This window comes from Mauremys reevesii, linkage group 5, assembly GCF_016161935.1.
Source record: "Mauremys reevesii isolate NIE-2019 linkage group 5, ASM1616193v1, whole genome shotgun sequence".
Taxonomy (NCBI): domain Eukaryota; kingdom Metazoa; phylum Chordata; order Testudines; family Geoemydidae; genus Mauremys; species Mauremys reevesii.
In genome coordinates, this window is record NC_052627.1 from 49,440,199 (window position 1) to 49,458,625 (window position 18,427).

Below are 18,427 nucleotides of genomic sequence, written 5' to 3' on the forward strand. Positions count from 1 at the left end.
GCTTTGCCGGGGCTCTGGGGTCCCGGACGCTCCTCCGTGCCGGGCCAAGGGGCAGTCCCTCCAGACATGCCCCATCGCCCGGCAGAGGTAGCACCGGGCCTCCCCCATTGAATAATGCACCCAGTAGCGGGCTCCCTGGTAGGGGACCACAAAGGACCCCTCGAGCGCCTCTCCATCACGCGCCGCCGGCAGCAATTGAAGCTGCACTTGCCGGCGGAACGAGAGGACGTGATGGAGGGCGGGGTCCTTGCAGCCCAACGGGAGAGGGCTGATGACGGAAATAGGATGCCCCAGGGCAGAAAAGGCGGGCAGCAGGACGGCATTGGGCAGGAAGGGAGGGACGGAGGTCAGGATCAAGCGGACCCCCAGGTCTTTCAAGGGCTCCAGGGGCACGAACACGCCCCCCACCGCTAGACCCGTCTCTACCGCCTCCTGGGCAGCGGCCTCCGATGCCAGGAAGAAGACCACCCTCCCGTACATTTTGGAGGCCGCCACGATGACCGTGGGCCCCACCACCCTCGCCAACGCCCACAGGTAGGTCTCCACGTGGGGCGAGGCGGGCACCAGGAGGCAACGGATGCCGTGCTTCCTGATCAAGGTGGGGAAGGGGCCCTGGCCACTAAAGACAGGGCCACCCAGAGGATTCCGGGGGCCCGGGGTCTTCGGCGGCGGGGGGCCCTTCCGTTCCTGGACCCGCCGCTGAAGTGCCCCGAAGACCCGCAGTGAGGGCCCCCCCACCGCCGAATTACCACCGAAGCCGGACCCGGCGCCGAAGCGCAGCCCGGTCTTCGGCGATAATTCGGCTGAGGGGGGCCCCGCCGCGGGTCTTCGGGGCACTTCGGCGGCGGGTCCCGGAACAGAAGGGCCCCCCACCGCTGAATTACCGCTGGAGACCGGGCTGAACTTCGGCGGCGGGTCCTGCTCCGTCTTCGGCGGTAATTCGCCAGCGGGGGGTCCTTCCACCCCGGAGAGGAAGGACCCCCCGCCGGCGAAGACCGGGAGTGGCAGAAGCTCCTGCGCCCGGCCGCACAAGAGTTTGCCGGGCACCCCGGAGCGAGTGAAGGACTCCGCTCCAGGGGCCCCGAAAAACTCTGGTGGGGGCCCCCGTGGGGCTCAGGGCCTGGGGCAAATTGCCCCTCTTGCCCCCCCTCTGGGCAGCCCTGGCTAAAGATGGTAGCGGAAGCGGCGGGTGGAGGAGCAGCGGCAGGCAGGGGGGCCGCCGCCACTTGGGCATACGCCCTGGGGGCCGGAGGAGGGACACCTGTGGAGCTGGTAGAGGGAACAGCGGGGAGGGATGCCACAGCCGGAAGCGGGGCCACGACAGCGGGGGTAGTCCCTGCCAAGGAGGGCTTGGTCTTTTTAGCGGGGCCCTTACCCTTCTTCCCACCCCGACTTTTCCCCACTGGCTGGGGGAGCTCCCCCTGAATCGGAAGGGGCGAAGGATGTGGCAGCAGCGGACGCCTCCCCAGAACTCGCCGTTGCCGGTGCCCCAGCGGGGGCAGTGGCAGGTAGACCGGCAGCAGCGGTCGAGGTAGAGGCTTGGGGAATGGACATGAGGGTTTCCGGAAGAGGGGTGGTGGGAGCATCGCGAGGGGTCTCCCTCGCCGCGTCCCCCACCATAACGAGAGCGGGGAGGGGGACAGTGAGGGCAGGGGAGGGAAAGGAGGCGACCACCCCTCCCCGCTAGGCTGCAGGCAGGGGAGGAGGGTGCCAGAAAGGGAAAGCTAAAGGGGCGTGGGGAGCAATCGAGGACCCAGAGGCGGGAGGGTGTCAGGTCACCGACCCATAGGGGAATTCCGGCTCCTCTAGTTGCACTAGGGGATCAGGGGAGCTAACAGCACAGGGGGGTGCAGTGAACAAGGGCAAACTCAAATGGGGGAAGGGCACAAGCGCATGGGAGGGGGCATGGGCACACGAGGAGAGGGGCTAATCAGGGCCAGGGAATCGCGGGGGGGGGGGGAAGTTGAGCTAGGAATGGGGCAGAGGGACCACGGGGTAGCTGCAGGGCTGGGGCAGGACAATCAGGGCCGCAGAGGGAAATGGGTGGGGCAGACAAATGTGGCAAAGGAGAGGGAGCCAGGCCAAGGGGGTGGGGGTGGGGGGTGCGCCCACGGGCACTTGTGCAAAGAGTCAGTGGTGGCTGCTGCTGCTGCTGCAGGCCCAAATGATAGAAATGGGCGTGGCAAGCCAGGTGAACAGCTCAGTCCCAGAGGCAGGAGATTGAGGTAGAGAGAAAACAGCCAGCGGGGGTGGTGGAAGGGGCAACGATGGTGGTGGGGGCGAAAGAGGACATGGATGGACCGGGGGCAGGCTCCACGCCACACCCCCGGTGTCCCAACAGACACAGTCCAAACCCCCACCACAAGAGCACAGTTTGAAAAATACTCAGTCCTGAAGTGCCCCCTCCACGGTGGTCTTCAGAGTCTCTCCGAGGTCCTCCAGCAGCAGGCAGTCCCCTCCTTCTCCTCCACCTCCTCAGGGCTCCAGCAGCTCCCCAGTAGCAAACACAGCAGCTCCAAGTGGTGGTCTGGTGGCCAGGCAGGAGGGACCCCGCTCAGAAGATGGTGGTGGTGGCGTCCTCAGCAACAAGGGCTGGAGCTGGGGTCCCTCACTCCCCTCCTCTGGGGAGCAGGCCAGCAGCCCCCCCCCCCCCAAGGGGCTGTGGGTGGAGTAACAGCAACAACTGAGGTGGTGGGGGGGAAATCTACTAGCCAGCCAGCAGGCAGAGAGCAGAGAAAGGGGGTGGGTGGTGATGTCTAGCCCAGCCAGGGGAGCAGCCGGAGCAGTAGCAGCAGCAGCAATGAGGGCCCAGCAGGAACAACAGCAGCAGCAGCCCTCTCCCTCCTACCCTCTACAGCAGAGTAGCAGAAGGGAGGTCTTCTGGCCACTGGAGAAAGAGTTTTCTGTTCCCTGAGTGACCAGAGCAGGGGCTTCACTAGAGTAATCAGGAACCTGCTAGAACCAATTAAGGCAGACAGGCTGATTAGAACACCTGCAGCCAATCAAGGCAGGCTAATCAGGGCACCTGGGTTTAAAAAGGAGCTCACTCCAGTCAGGGAGGGGGGAGCCAGAGAGAGGAAGTGTGTGAGAGGAGCTGGGAGCAAAAGGTGCAAGGAGCTGAGAGTGAGAGGGTGTGCTGCTGGAGGACTAAGGAGTGCAAGTGTTATCAGACACCAGGAGGAAGGTCCTGTGGTGAGGATAAAGAAGGTGTTTGGAGGAAGCCATGGGGAAGTAGCCCAGGGAGGTGTAGCTGTCATGCAGCTGTTACAGGAGGCACTATAGACAGCTGCAATCCACAGGACCCTGGGCTGGAACCCAGAGTAGAGAGCGGGCCCGAGTTCCCCCCAAATGTCCCAACTCCTGATCAGACACAGGAGGAGTTGACCCAGACTGTGGGGAAGTTCACTGAGGTGAGCAAATCTGCCAATAAACGCAAGACCCACCAAGGTAGAGGAGGAACTTTGTCACTATATATGTGTATGTGTATGTATCCAGTTGCAAAACTTAGATTTGTGCACCAAAGAAATATTCCACAAAGAATTAGCTGAGAATGAGGAGGAAGGCATTATGTCTCTATCATGAATAATCATTCAAACTGGCCATTCAATTCTGTTAGGATAGAATGAAGCCACATATAAACACCTCAAATTATTCTATTAATTAACTTCATATATGTATATAAGTGCATGATTCATCTAGCAGACAGTATTAGCTGAAACACATTGGCACGTTTAATTGTTTGGGGGTGGTTTTTTGTTTGTTTGGGTTTTTTTTAAATCAACCAAACAAATATTTGGACAAATTCTACAGACCTTACTTTTTAGAGCCTGAAGTCTCTGAACATTCTACCTGCACCATAAATTCTGCTATAAGCTCTTCCGTAAACAGGCATTAAGAGTCAGACTTCATTATCGTGAGTTACACAAGTATCATTACTCTGAAGGTAAAGAAATGGATCACTGAGATTATGCAAGGTCATTTCAGCCAGAGCTGTAAAAAACAGCCAGGTCTCAAATATGACAGACCCCAGGAGTCTCATCTACTTTTCATACTGCTCTTTCAGAATCCATGTGCCAAATCTGTGTGTTTTAGTTTACAAATACATATAATTAGTGGCATATTTGATCTATTCTAGACACTCTCATGAGCTTGAGTGGCTGATTCCAAGGATGAAGTAGCCTTTGAATAGCTACCATGGACAGCCAAAAAGACAAAAAATTGGCTGCATGAAAACTATACTATTTCACTCATATAAAGCCAAATTCATCGTTAAAGTCCACTAAAGATATAAACTTGTCATCTCTATTTCATGAGTATGTCATATGGTCTCTATCCATCTTAAAGTTGCTTCCTTCTCTGCTGGCTTAAATTACTCAACTAATGACTGTGTGGCCCTCAAGAGATTTCCAATGAACTTGCTCTACTAAACGGATTAAGTTTAATAGATTGGAAAAAAAAATCTCAAATGTTTGCTGAAGAAAACCTCAGACTTTCAAGTGGCCCAAAATGAAAGAATCTTGTACAATATTTCTAACTGTAGCAATTAAAAATATTAAAGTACTATAGCTTCATTAGTATTTTTAAAAAGTAAGTTGCCCTGAGTATCACTTCAGAAACATAATGCATGTTTTTGCTAGCTTAGAGATCTTAAGCAGGAAAGGCACACTAGCAAGAAGAGTCCAACATTCCATATACCAACTGATTATGTATCTAGCACCAGTAAAGAGGCTAATGGAATGTTTGTTAATGTGGTAAATTTGTTAATATTTGCAATATAAATAATTTTTATATATTTATATTCCTCATTTTCTGGGTGTCCAGTGTGAGACACTTAAGGTAAAAAATCTGCAGAAATGCTGCGCACTCATAACTGCAAGTTCACAGAAGCTGTGCTTTGAATATAAGAAATTGCTATAAAAATGCTAAATACTTTGAAAAGTCAGGCCTTAAATGTCTCAATTCGTTCTCACTTTTGACAATGACTGTGTCTCTGTTCCTCAATTCCCTGTCTGTAAAATATGTATAGTAATACCATCTCAACTGACAGGAGCATTGTGAAGATAAATTCACTAATGATTATGAAACACTCAAATAAGCTTTTGAGGGGATCACAGAAAAACCCTGGAGAAAAATCAATAGTTTTGTATTCAGTGAAGAGTTTAGATAGTGCGCAATAAATAAAGCCTAGGGCCACACAATTGTTAAGTTTTGAGTTCTTAACTTTGCAACAATAATGGGCTTTTAATGTAATATTTTTGATGTAATAATATATTCATATTACATTAAGAAGACTGGATTGCTAAGGGGCATGACAACATGTAGCCTTTTATCTCTAGGTCACCAGTTCAAATCCAGCCCATTATAGTTATTGAAATGTAACATCTGGTGGCAGTTTGGTGGCTTAAGTGAAATGAGTTGGTCTTCTAGCAGACTGGTTTACATATCACACACCCTCCTTGCAATTATCACCAACAAGAAAACTCAAAGACAAAAAGAGTCTGAATGAGCATACAAACTCAACTTACCTCCTACCACTAGAGAGGGTCCACTAAGTCAGAGTTAAAGCATAACATTGATATGGCTTGAGGAAGCTTGTACTGCCGTGGAATGTGCTGTGCTTGCTCTGTCAATCCCGGAAGACCTTCAATGTCCAGGACAGTCAATCTGGCATCTTTCTTAAACCTAAATTCCTATTTTTTTAATCTATTTAAGCCGTTAATCCCTACCAACGTTCCTTTTATGCATGCATAGATTTAAATATGTAAATTCTTTAACGTATCTAACTATTGCCTATGACTTCAAGAAAATCAAAGAATAAAACTCTTTGCAACAGATAACCTTGTTGAACTGAATATTTAAGTGTATTAATTTACTGTCATTTAGAAAGAGTTTAGTCCTGCAACAAGGAAAATTTGCTAACAACAGAGCCAATTAAAATAAAGCTCATTGCCAATAATCTTTTGGTATCACAGTATACTGAGTTCCCAGCCATCCATTGCTGAATGTCATTTCCTAGTAAAAGCTGTAGTGAGTGAGATTTGTGCAGACTGCAGGAGACCATGAAATCAAAGCCTAGTGTGTGATGCTGGGTGTGACACTTTAGCATAAATGTATGCCTTCCACTCAAGCACATCTGCATAGATTCTTCAACCAGAGGGTTGTTTCCAGATAGAGAGGATGCTTCTAAGATAAGGTAATAACTTTTCTGGTTAATAAAAAGTGATGTTTAGGTAAGAGCTCATTTTTCCAGACATGAAGAATTATTCTGCTGCAGGTGAAATGACCATTCCCATTGACCTGAGAAAAACAGCAATATTTTATGAAGAGTGTGAAGCTCATATTATTAGCTCCTTTTGTTGTCTTTGATGCCTACTCTTTTTCCCACTTGTATTGAAATTAATTTGAGTTTTTCAACTGAAATAAATTTTTGCTCCTAATGAAAATATTTTATCTTGTTTATTATGGGGCTCTGAGCTTTCTGTTAATTCTTGTTACCATAGTCACCATCTTGTTTCCAATTTTCTTAAATTGTATTTTAAAGTTTCTTGTGGAAAGGCCAGCTTAAACATTGACAGCATGATCCATAGAAACAGCCTAACGTACAGTTTTTTGTTAACACGTTTGTTAGGTGACCGGCAAATTAGACTCTTCCCAATAATATTTTCTGCACTTGCTAAAGGGACACAATCAACACAGTCAATTAAAAAAAATAGTGCTAAATACTCCAATAGCTCCTCAGTCCCTCTGCCAAATTTTGTGATTTTACATTCCTATTTTCAAAATGTTTTTCTCTCCCCTGTTGCTGTATGAAAGACCCATACAAACAACAGTGGTAATGTAACACCCACAAACTCAAGGATGGGGGGAGGCTTTTGCCTAGACTGGAGGGGGTGAAATAAGAGTAGTGGCTCCTTTAAGAGATCCCATCCCTCACAGATTGGAAGGGGGTGGCCAGTAAGGGATTAGGGCATTACCTGAGTAGGTGGGTGTGCTGGTGAGGCTCAGGTAAACCATTGGTCCCTACACACTGATGGAGGATATGTAAACCCCATTCCTCCAGCCTGAGCTCCCTTTAATGTTCGAACTGCAGCTTCCACTCTCAGGATTAGTATAGGACTGGACTTTTTGGTCTCTTATGGGCCTTGTTTAGCTGCCTTTTACTCATTCCAGAAGGGGTTCAGTTCCCTGATAAACTGGAATTGAAGTAGACTTAATGGAAGGCATCCCCCAAAAAAGGTGGCAAATGGTTTTGGGCTTCTATTGGTTAGTACAGTGAAAAGACAGCCCCTTTTCCGGAGCCCCTTAATCCTCATATGAGGGAAGCACAATGGGGACCAGCGGTAGTGGTATAGGCTGACAATAGCCCTTCAGCATGTAGAAGTGATTAAAAAAAGAAATGATGGTCTGCACTCTACAAGTTATTGCCAGATAGTAGCCCAGATGAGTTAAATTAACAATGTTGCAGCCTAACTGAACCACATACCTCACATTTTGTCTTTCCCCCCACCACAAGTCTTGGACAACTCACTAAGGCCCAACAGATAAAAATTGTCATAAATATAGAGGAAAGAGTAGTATAAATTCCCTTCTTGGCAGCTGTAATGAATTGCCTTACCTGTAAGGGGTTAAAGAGTTCAGTAACTTAGGCCTGGTCTACACTAAGCGTTTAAACCGGTTTTAGGAGCATAAAACCGATTTAACGCCACACCCGTCCACACTGAGAGGCCCTTTATATCAATATAAAGGGCTCTTTAAATCAATTTCTGTACTCCTCCCTAACGAGAGGAGTAGCGCTAGTATCGGAATTACCATATCGGATTAGGGTTAGTGTGGCCGCAGATCGACGGTATTGGCCTCCGGGTGGTATCCCACAGTGCACCACTGACCGCTCTGGACAGCAATCTGAACTCGGATGCAGTGGCCAGGTAGACAGGAAAAGCCCCACGAACTTTTGAATATTTCCTGTTTGCCCAGCGTGGAGCTCTGATCAGCACGTGTGGCGATACAGTTAAAAATCAAAATAAAGAAAGAGCTCCAGCATGGACCATGCGGATGTGATTGCTGTAAGGGCAGGCAAATCTGTTCTATCAGCGCTCCGTTACAGAAGACGAAATTCAAAATCATTTTTAAAAAATCTCCAGACAGACGCCATAGCAGGGACTCTGCGCACTGCTGCGTGACAAGCGTAACAGAAAGCCAAAGAATCAAATGGACGCTCATGGACTGGAGGACTCAAGCTACCCACAGTTCCTGCAGTCTCCAAAAAGCATTTGCATTCTTGGCTGAGCTCCAAATGCTTCTAGGGTCAAACACAGTGTCCGCGGTGGGTCAGGGCATAGCTCGGCAATTTACGCACTCCCCCACCCCCAGAAGTGAAAGGGAAAACAATCCTCTCTTGACTCTTTTACATGTCACCCTATCTTTACTGAATGCTGCAGATAGACGCGATGCTGCAGCACTCAACACCAACATCCTTGCTCCCCCGCCGCCATGGGTGGCTGATGGTACAATATGGCTGATATCCATTGTCATCATCAGCCTATTGGCACATGGGGCAGTGCAAAAGGACTGGTAACCATGCTGACTAGCATCAGTTAGGTCGATCAAGGGCGCCTGCTCCTAATTTTTCCTGGTAGATGGTGTAGTATGGCTGGTAACCATCTTCATCATAGCAACAGGGGGCTGAGCTCCATCAGCCCCCACCCTTCATGTGTAAAGAAAAGATTAAATTGCCGCTGGACTAGCAGCGGGATGCTGGGCTCCTCTCCTCCACACTGCTTAATGTCCTGTCTGGACTATCATAGCAGCTGGAGGCTGCCTTCCACTCATTTCTCACTAACAAGTCACTGTGTCTTATTCCTGCATTCTTTATTACTTCATCACACAAGTGAGGGGACAATGCTACGGTAGCCCAGGAAGGCTGGGGGAAGAACGGAATCAACAGGTGGGGTTGTTGCAGGAGCACCCCCTGTGAATAGCATACAGCTCATAATTTCTGCAGGATCTGACACAGAGCAGCTGTGCTCTCTGGTTCTATGATACAGTGGCTCTCTAGTACACTTGCCCATATTCTAGGCAGGACTGATTCTATTTTTAGATACCAAAAAGGAGGGATTGACTCAGGGAGTCATTCCCAATGTTGGCTTTTGCGCCCCTGGCTGATCTCAGCCAGGGGCACTTATGACAGCAGCAAATGGTGCAGTGCAAAAGGACTGGTAACCATGATAATCTTATTACCAATTTATGGCATGGTAGATGGTACAGTATGGCTGGTAACCATCTCTGCTGTCATGCAAAAGCAAAAGCATGCTGCTGTGTAGCGCTGCTGAATCGCCTCTGTCAGCGGCATCTAGTACACATACGGTGACAGTCACAAAAGGCAAAACAGGCTCCATGATTGCCATGCTATGGCATCTGCCAGGGCAATCCAGGGAAAAAAGGCGTGAAATGCTTGTTTGCCGTTGCTTTCCCAGAGGAAGGAGTGACTGACGACATTTACCCAGAACCACTCGCGACAATGATTTTTGCTCCATCAGGCACTGGGATCTCAACCCGGAAATTCCAAGGGGCGGGGGAGGCTGCGGGAACTATGGGATAGCTACGGAATAGCTACCCACAGTGCAACGCTCCAGAAATCAACGCTAGCCTCGGACCGTGGACGCACACCACCGATTTAACGTGTTTAGTGTGGCCGCGCGCACTCGATTTTATACAATCTGTTTTGCTAAACCGGTTTATGTAAATTCGGAATAATCCCGTAGTGTAGACGTACCCTTAGTTGGCACCTGACCAGAAGGACCATTGAGGAAAGAAGATACTTTCAAATCAGGGGGGAGGGGGGATTTGTTTGTTGTTCTTGTTCCCTCTCCTGACAGAGAGAGAAGCAAAGCAGGTACAACATCTCCTGAATATATACCTAGAATAATCCATCTAAAAAAAGTCACAAATTGTAAGTAAGGCAAGGAAATGCCACAGAGGTAGTTTTATTCCTGTTTTTAGAACTGTGAAGCTGAGCCTAGAGGGGAATCCTCTGTGTTTTAAATCTTTTTATTATCCTGTAAATCCATCCTGATTTTGCAGGTGTGATTCTTTTACTTTTTCTTTAAATAAAGTTCTTCTTTTAAGAACCTGATTGATTTCAGCATCCTGAAGACAAAGGGTCTGGTCTGTGCTCACATTGTTAAACAATTGGTTGGTGTATTATTCTCAAGCCTCCCCAGGAAAGGGGGTGAAAAGGCTTGGGGGGATACGGATGCCAAGTGACCATTCCCTGAATTTTTGTGTAAATCACTTGGTGTGGCAGCAATACCGTCCAAGGACAAGGAAAGGAATTTGTGCCTTGGGGAAGTTTTTAACCTAAGCTGGTAGAATATAAGATTAGGGGGTCTTTCTTGGAGGTCCCCACATCTGTACTCCAGAGTTCAGAGTGTGTGGGGGAAACCCTGACACAAGTTTGTTGATTTTAGGCATGTGCCTAATCTTATTGATGTCAGTGAGACTACTCATGTGCTTAACGCTAAGTATGATTGCAGGACCAAGACTTGAAAAAAACAACCAAAAAAAAACCCTTTTTTTTTTAAATTGCTTTATATCAGCCGTCCTAAATATTTCTTTTAACATTAGTAGGCACAATATTTTTACATGGGTGTGATTTTTAATTTAATGGAGTCTTTTTAAAAACATTAAAATATAACTATAAATGTATCACTTATTTGTTTTTAAAATGTAAGAGAAACATTTTAAACAAAGTGCTAAGTTACAATTTGATATTACTGTAAGCAGGGAAACATTCAGCTCTCAGATGCACATGGCAGAACTTCATTCTTATATTGTACTCTATATACTTTCACAGAACTCCCATTAAACATGAGATAGAAGAATGTTGTGCATTGTGTCTATAAAGATATAAGACTGCCAGAAATCTCTAGTACGTGCTATGCCAGAGTAGTATAAAGGCATCCTTATAAAGCTCTAGTGAATGCTTGAACTATATTAACATTGCTCTAGAAATGCTTGATAAACTAATTATAAGCCCTTTCTTGTTGCAGGGAGGAATTTCGGCCTAATTATTATTTTGTGGTGGTTTGTTAAATTATGTGGGGCTGATATGAACTATTATCTATAAGCAAGCCAAATCATCTCACCTGTGGCCTGAACCAGTGACTTCAGAGCTGAATCACTGATCCAATATTTCAATTAGTTCTCCTTTGAGCAGTTCTTTATAATCCTTTCATTCCAGGTCAGGCTTGGATTTTCTCAGCATGATGCCCATTTTCACTGCTGCCAATGGTTGCAATCAACCTACTGTACGTGCAACAAACTGTTCTTGCAGCCATTAATGGCTTTGCAGAACTTAATAACTGGTGTTGTTGCACATTTCCAGACAACCGTTCTGTATAATTAGTGTCCAACCAATTTACTAAAATAAAATATTCTGAACAGGAAGATGTGATGCATGCAAATTAAAATATTATTGAAATGACTCATGAAAAGGCAGCTGGTACCATATTTGCTGTAAAGGAGAATGGTTTCTTTTCAAATATATTTTAATATTTGTTTTTACTATTGACAGCAAATGGATTTGGAAGGACAAGCAACAAATGTCATCTAGGATTCAAAAACCCTAAATACTGAGATGAAGGAATGAGAACTACAAAATACAACTAATGCTAAGATACTAGATGCTGCTAAGCTCATTTCTACATGGATAGGCTATTTAATCATAATTGCTATTATGCAAAGGAAAATAAACTCCCAATATGTGTAGTTTAAGAAGATTATGCTATAATCTTGATGTGTTGTCATTAGTGTAAGCCTGCTCAGGAACGTTGCAGAGCTTGGAGATAGGGCTTTCAAGAATTCTGTTTACTTGCAGTACAGCAAGCATTGGTATAGTTACTTGTACTGTAAATCCATTAGATGTAAATTATAATACAGCATTACATATGAAAAGGAGACAACTCAGGGCTTTTATATTTTATTTTAACCTAATCAAATTTAGAAGGGCATCCTGTCAAATACTTTCTGGAAGAAGCAAATGCTGCTAATATCTAGTTTATTAAAGCAACACATTGTCCTTCTTGGATGATGATGATGATGATGATGATGATAAAAAAAATATATCTGAAATCGGGGCCAAGAGGATTGGGTAGAGTTTCAACTGGGGAGAAAAACTCAGAGGTTGATCATTAAATTACTAGGAGAGCACACAGGATTGGATTCTTAGTGCTCAGGGCGAGAGTGTAATTTTACAAACTAGCTGAAGTAAAGGCCAACACATAGCTGTACCACTTCAAGAACAAATGACAAATTGTGAGTCACAATTCCTCCTCTGCTTCTCCTTGGTCTGTGGGGGAGGTGAGGAGGAGCGGGAGAAGGGGATTATGTTATTTCACACTTTTTCCAAGCACCTTGCCTCCTCATGCAGTCAGCCAGCTGCTCTGCCCAACAAATAAATTCCACAGTTTCTCCCATTACCGGCCCCTCTGTTCGCTCCCCTGCCACTTCACTAGAGTATTCTACTCATCTTTTCCTGTCTCCTTCCTGCAATCTGAGCAGACGTGACCAAGGGAGTAAGGAGGCTTTTGATGGTTTGAATTTTATCATTGACTTCAAAGGGAAGAGAGTTATGCTAATGCTGAGTACTTTTGAAAAATCCCACCGTAAGTGTATTTCAAAGAAAACTATTATAAGCTTGGAACAAACTATTGACTCTTGAGAAACTCATCAAGATGCAAGCATTTGCAAGCTGATTGGTTAACACTGTACCAGACTTCAGTATATTGGCCTCTGAAGTAAATCATAACAAAATCTGACTCCTCATATGAACATTTTAGCCTATTATCTGCCAGGATTTTTGTCTTGCACATTATATATTTGTTACTGGACTAAGAATTACTCTATAAGAATGGTATTACATAGTAGAATTTACTGTGATAGCAAATTTATTTTCCTTGTACTGAACCTTACATTTATGAAGTGCACTTAAGGAAATATATTCCAGTTATTAAAAAATATAGTTTACATCATAATACCTACAGTAAAAAAGAATTGATTTCAACTAAGAGTTTGGTTGAGCCACAAGGGAAAAAACAATCTGTAGCAAGACATCAACTTGGTTTCAGCAAAATAGCTGAGAAGCCCATGCCAAGGAATGCTGCTGCTGCATTGTGTTTGAATTTCTATGATGGGATTTACATAACTCAACATGACATTATATTGGCTAAGACACAAATCTAGTCCTTAATCCAACAAGACACAAAGTGCTCGCTGTGCTGTGTCACCAAGATCTCCTCTGCCAGCCTTCTCTATTTTGCCTAGCCAAATACAATCTCTATGCATATTTATCCATTTGATGCTTGCTGCATGTTTCCTAGTGGCTGTATACCCACAAAGATAAAATATACAGATATAAAATGTTTTCCTAGTAGACAAGCTATCTGCCATTGATACACATGTTGAATAGGCAACTGGATTTTATTTTTTTACAGCTTGAATAAAAATACCTCTTTCACCTATTCCTCTCCTTTGCAATCATTTTTGTCTATTTCTCTGTTACCTCTTTCATTCTTCTCATGTTTACTAGTATTTAATGAGTTTTTAGTGAAAGCGGCATCAGAATCACAATCTTTCCATTAACAGTACTACCAAAGATGTACCTTTGTGCATTGCCAATGAAGAATACAATTCTCAATCTAGGCTGAAAACAGAGTTCAGGTGCTGCTGACTGTATAACAATTTTGAAAGCAATTGTGGTAATTATTTGGACTGTTAATGTTTCCACCTAGGCATTGCTTCAGAATTATTGTTGCAGTCCTCAACTGATGCTTTGCCAGAAAGTATATTCCATGCTCTCTTGAGAATAAGATGGAACTACAAGCCCATTGCCAACCTTCCATATGCTGTAGGGAGTGGTGCTGGTACTGCTAGGTGAATTACTTTGGGCTTGGCTACACTTACAATTTGCAGCGCTGGGAGTTACAGCGCTGGTCATGCAGCTGTGTAGGGCCAGCGCTGGAGTGTGGCCACACTGACAGCTACCAGCGCTGCAGTGTGGCCACACTTGCAGCACTTTCCAGCGCTGTATTGAGAGGTGCATTGTGGGCAGCTATCCCACAGAGCACCTCGTCCCATTTTGGCGCTGAGTATTGTGGGAAGGGGAAGGAAGTGTGCGGGTCATTCCGCTTCCTGTTTGCCAGCGCCCCGTGGTGCATCGCTTCACATCCCAGCATTCACTCTTTCCGGCAGCGTTTGGCGCCATTGTGAGTGTCTTTCTGTTTTACTCTCTGTGTGAATCGCGATTTCTGTGGCAAATGGAGCCCGAGCTGCTGAGGACTGTGCTGATGAGTGTCGCCAGCACAACACGTTTGGCAGTCGAGCTATTCCTTCAGCTCCAAAGTGACAGTGAGGAGTCTGACGATGATATCGATATCGATTCTCCTGCCGCGTGTGACATCAAAGTGCTTGTGGCATTCACGGAAATGCTCAGCACCGTTGAACGCCGCTTTTGGGCTTGGGAAACAAGCACTGAGTGGTGGGATCACATCGTCATGGAAGTCTGGGATGACGAGCAGTGGCTGCAGAACTTTCGTATGAGAAAAGCCACTTTCATGGGACTGTGTGCTGAGCTCGCCCCCACTCTGCGGCGCAAGGACACAAGATTGAGAGCTGCCCTGACGGTGGAAAAGCGGGTGGCTATTGCAATCTGGAAACTGGCAACTCCAGACAGCTACCGGTCGGTCGGGAACCAGTTTGGTGTGGGAAAGTCGACCGTGGGAATCGTTTTGATGCAAGTTTGCAAGGCAATTAATCGCATCCTGCTAAGAAAGACCATGACTCTGGGGAGCGTGCAGGACATTGTGGATGGCTTTGCACAAATGGGTTTCCCTAACTGTGGAGGGGCGATAGATGGGACGCATATTCTTATTCTTGCCCCCCCCCCCCACCTGGCATCAGAGTACGTTAATTGTAAGGGGTATTTCTCTATGGTTCTCCAGGCGCTTGTGGATCACCGCGGGCGTTTCATTGACATTTACACAGGCTGGCCTGGAAAGGTGCATGATGCACGCATCTTTCGGAACAGTGGCCTGTTCAGGAAGATGCAGGCAGGGACTTTTTTCCCAGACAGGAAGATCACAGTTGGGGATGTCGAAATGCCCACTGTGATCCTTGGAGACCCCGCGTACCCGTTACTGCCTTGGCTCATGAAACCCTATACAGGGAAGCTTGACAGGAGCAAGGACCGGTTCAACTACAGGCTGAGCCGGTGCAGAATGACTGTGGAGTGTGCTTTTGGGTGTTTAAAAGCACGCTGGAGATGTTTGTATGGGAAGCTAGACTTGGGGGAAAGCAGCATCCCCGCGGTTATATGCGCTTGCTGTACCCCCCATAATATTTGTGAAGGGAAGGGTGAAACATTCAGTGAGGCATGGACCACCGAGGTTCAAGTCCTGGAGGCTGAATATGCACAGCCAGAGAGCAGGGCTAATAGAGAGGCCCAGCACAGGGCTACAAGGATTAGGGATGCCTTGAGGGAAGAATTTGAGGCTGAAAGCCAACAGTAATGTTTGCTGCCTTGCATGGGAGTGAATTGCACTGCTTACACTGTTATTCTATTATCCATAATAATAATATGATTTGCAGTGCCTCTTTCTTTACTGGGCTAAGGTATCTTTCACTATCTGCTATAATAAAGACTGTTTTCAAAGCCAAGAATTGTTTTATTGAAAAGAAAAAAACTTCCTTGACAGACAGACAGACACACAACATTTCATGAACACAAGAGGGCAGGGGCGTGGGTTGGTGAACTGTACAGTCACAAGTTTGCATATGGCCTGTCTGGATTGCTGTTTAATGAATCCTGCACTTCAGGGTGCATATACTGCATGGTGATGAGGGTTGAATGCAGAGGGTAAGGGTGGTAGGTATCAGGGCTGGTTGGGGAACGTACAGGTGTTGGAGGCAGCTGGAGGTGGTAAGAACCTGGATGCTGGGGAAAGGCGGTTTGAGCTGACATTGGGGCACAAGGCAAAAAGCTTTGGGACGGGGGGGGCTGTGGGGCAGCACGGGACTGCTCTGCCTGCATGGCTACGATAGCCTGGAGAGAGTCCGCTTGGCGCGACAGGATCTCTAGCAGCTGGTTTGTGCTTTTCCTCTTTGCCACAGCGTTTCTACGCCAATGTCTCTGGCGGATCATGCTTTCCTTCTCTCTCCATTCTTTCAATTCTTTTCTCTCTGTAGCAGAGTGATGAAGAACAGTTTTCAGCATGTCCTCTTTCCTCTTTCGGGGATTTTTTTCTCAAATTTTGAAGCCTCTGTGATGTTGAACATCTGGGCAGTCCAGTAGTCAAGGTCACTGTAGAAACACAGAAATGATAACATTTAACACGGGCAGCATTGTATCCACTATCTCCAGACATGAATTGTTACACTGAGGGAGTTGTCACTTTAGCATTCTTTTCCCCACACGCATAACACAACAGAAGCCACGAAATGGTGAGTGAGGGGTGTTTACTTATATAGGGAGAAGTGGGGCTTGAGTGATAGAGGGGAGCTGGTTGCTTCGGGTAATCTGGAGTGCTAGAGGGGTTGAGTGAAGATGCAGATGCAGGGGTGATCTTATCTCCCTATCTCTTCACTAAAGAGTCTCCCAACATTTTTCACAGGACTTAATCCTGCAAGATGTTTCCCTACTGCGAGTCACTAGGGAACAGCGGGAGGCTCTTTTAGAGCAATGTGGATTCCGCCCGGGACCCTATGCGGCGTGCCTGTGTTCAGAAATGGTCCCCCCACCACTGGCAGCAGAGTGGCGCAGACGCGTCACCGTCACTGGGACAAGGGACACAGTGGCTCTGCCTATAAACCTGCGCAGGCATATTGCCCACGCTCTGGATGAAGCTTTTGCTGAGATAACTGAAGCAGATTACCACGACGTGATAGACCACATCAACGGGCTATTCCACATCTAGAGGCTGGCATGCATGCAGCCATAACCCCCCTTCCTCTCCAGAAACATTTCCACCCAGAAAATAAAAGCCGCTTACCGGTAACCCGCTCCTCTGCTTGTCCTTCTGCAACTGCTGGCTGCTGCGATTGGGTACTTTCCTCCTGGCTTGAGAAGAGCTCCTGGCTGCATGCTTGCAGGGAATCTGCGGTGTCTTCCCCCATCCCAGGAGCTTCACTCGCGGTTTCCTCTCCCCCCCCCGCCGCCTCCTCCGCCTCCTCCTCCTGTCCCCCAGCCTGCTCAGAAGTGTTCATCGTTATCCTGGGATTGGCAGTGGGGTCACCCCCAAGTATCTCATCCATCTCCCTGTAAAAACGACAGGTTGTGGGGGCGGATCCGGATCGGCGATTGCCCTCGCGGGCTTTGTAATAGGCACTCCGCAGCTCTTTAACTTTCACCCTGCATTGTAGTGCGTCCCGATCATGGCCCCTATCCATCATGGCCCTTGATATCTGCTCAAAGATATCGTAATTCCTACGGCCGGAGCGCAGCTGTGCCTGAACTGATTCCTCACCCCAAACACTGATGAGGTCCTGCAATTCACCAGTGCTCCATGCTGGGGCTCGTTTGCCGCGTGGAGGCATGGTCACCTGTAACTGATTAACTGATTGCACTCCACACCTGGCTGCAGCAAACAGGAAGGAGATTTTTAAAATTCCCGGGGCATTTAAAGGGCGGGTCACCTGAGGCAAGAGCAGTAGAGTGCAAACTGATGAGCAGGGTGGCTGAACAGGAATTCTGGGATACCTCCTTATTCCCTGGAGGACAATTAAAGAGCTGGTGAGTGTCCACACCTGCTGAGCAGCGCTGGATCACCAGCGCTGCACCCCTTATACCCCTGCCGGGATGGGTTTTCAGCCAGCGCTGCAACCAGGGAGTTGCAGCGCTGGTTGTGCCCTGCAAGTGTGGACGGGGTGTTGTTGCAGCGCTGGAAAGCCTCCACCAGCGCTGCAACTTGTAAGTGTAGCCAAGCCCTTTGTAGTACATCACAAAAGAACATAATAAAGTTTTCTTATTACAAACTGTAATTCTAAAATTATGTTTATATTAAAATTATCCTTTTAGATGGAACATTTCCATGTAAAATTATAGCATTATATAAATATTTTGAATATTACATTCTGAGGAGGTACACAAACTGTCCAGGCAGTGGATAGAATTTTCAATGACTCCCAAACTTACCTTAAAATTAGCAAACAGGATTAATTCCCAGATTTCCTCTAAATGCTCTCTAAAATTCATCTCTTCCTGTCCATCCCTAGTGCCAAAACCTTGGTCCATACTCTAGTCATCTCTCTTCTTGTCTAATGCAACTTCCTCTGACTATCTGATTTCACTGATTGTTACATTGCAGTCTTCAAGTCTACTCAACATGCTGCCATCAAAATTGACCTTGCTTCAGTACTCCTGCCTGATCACTCATTT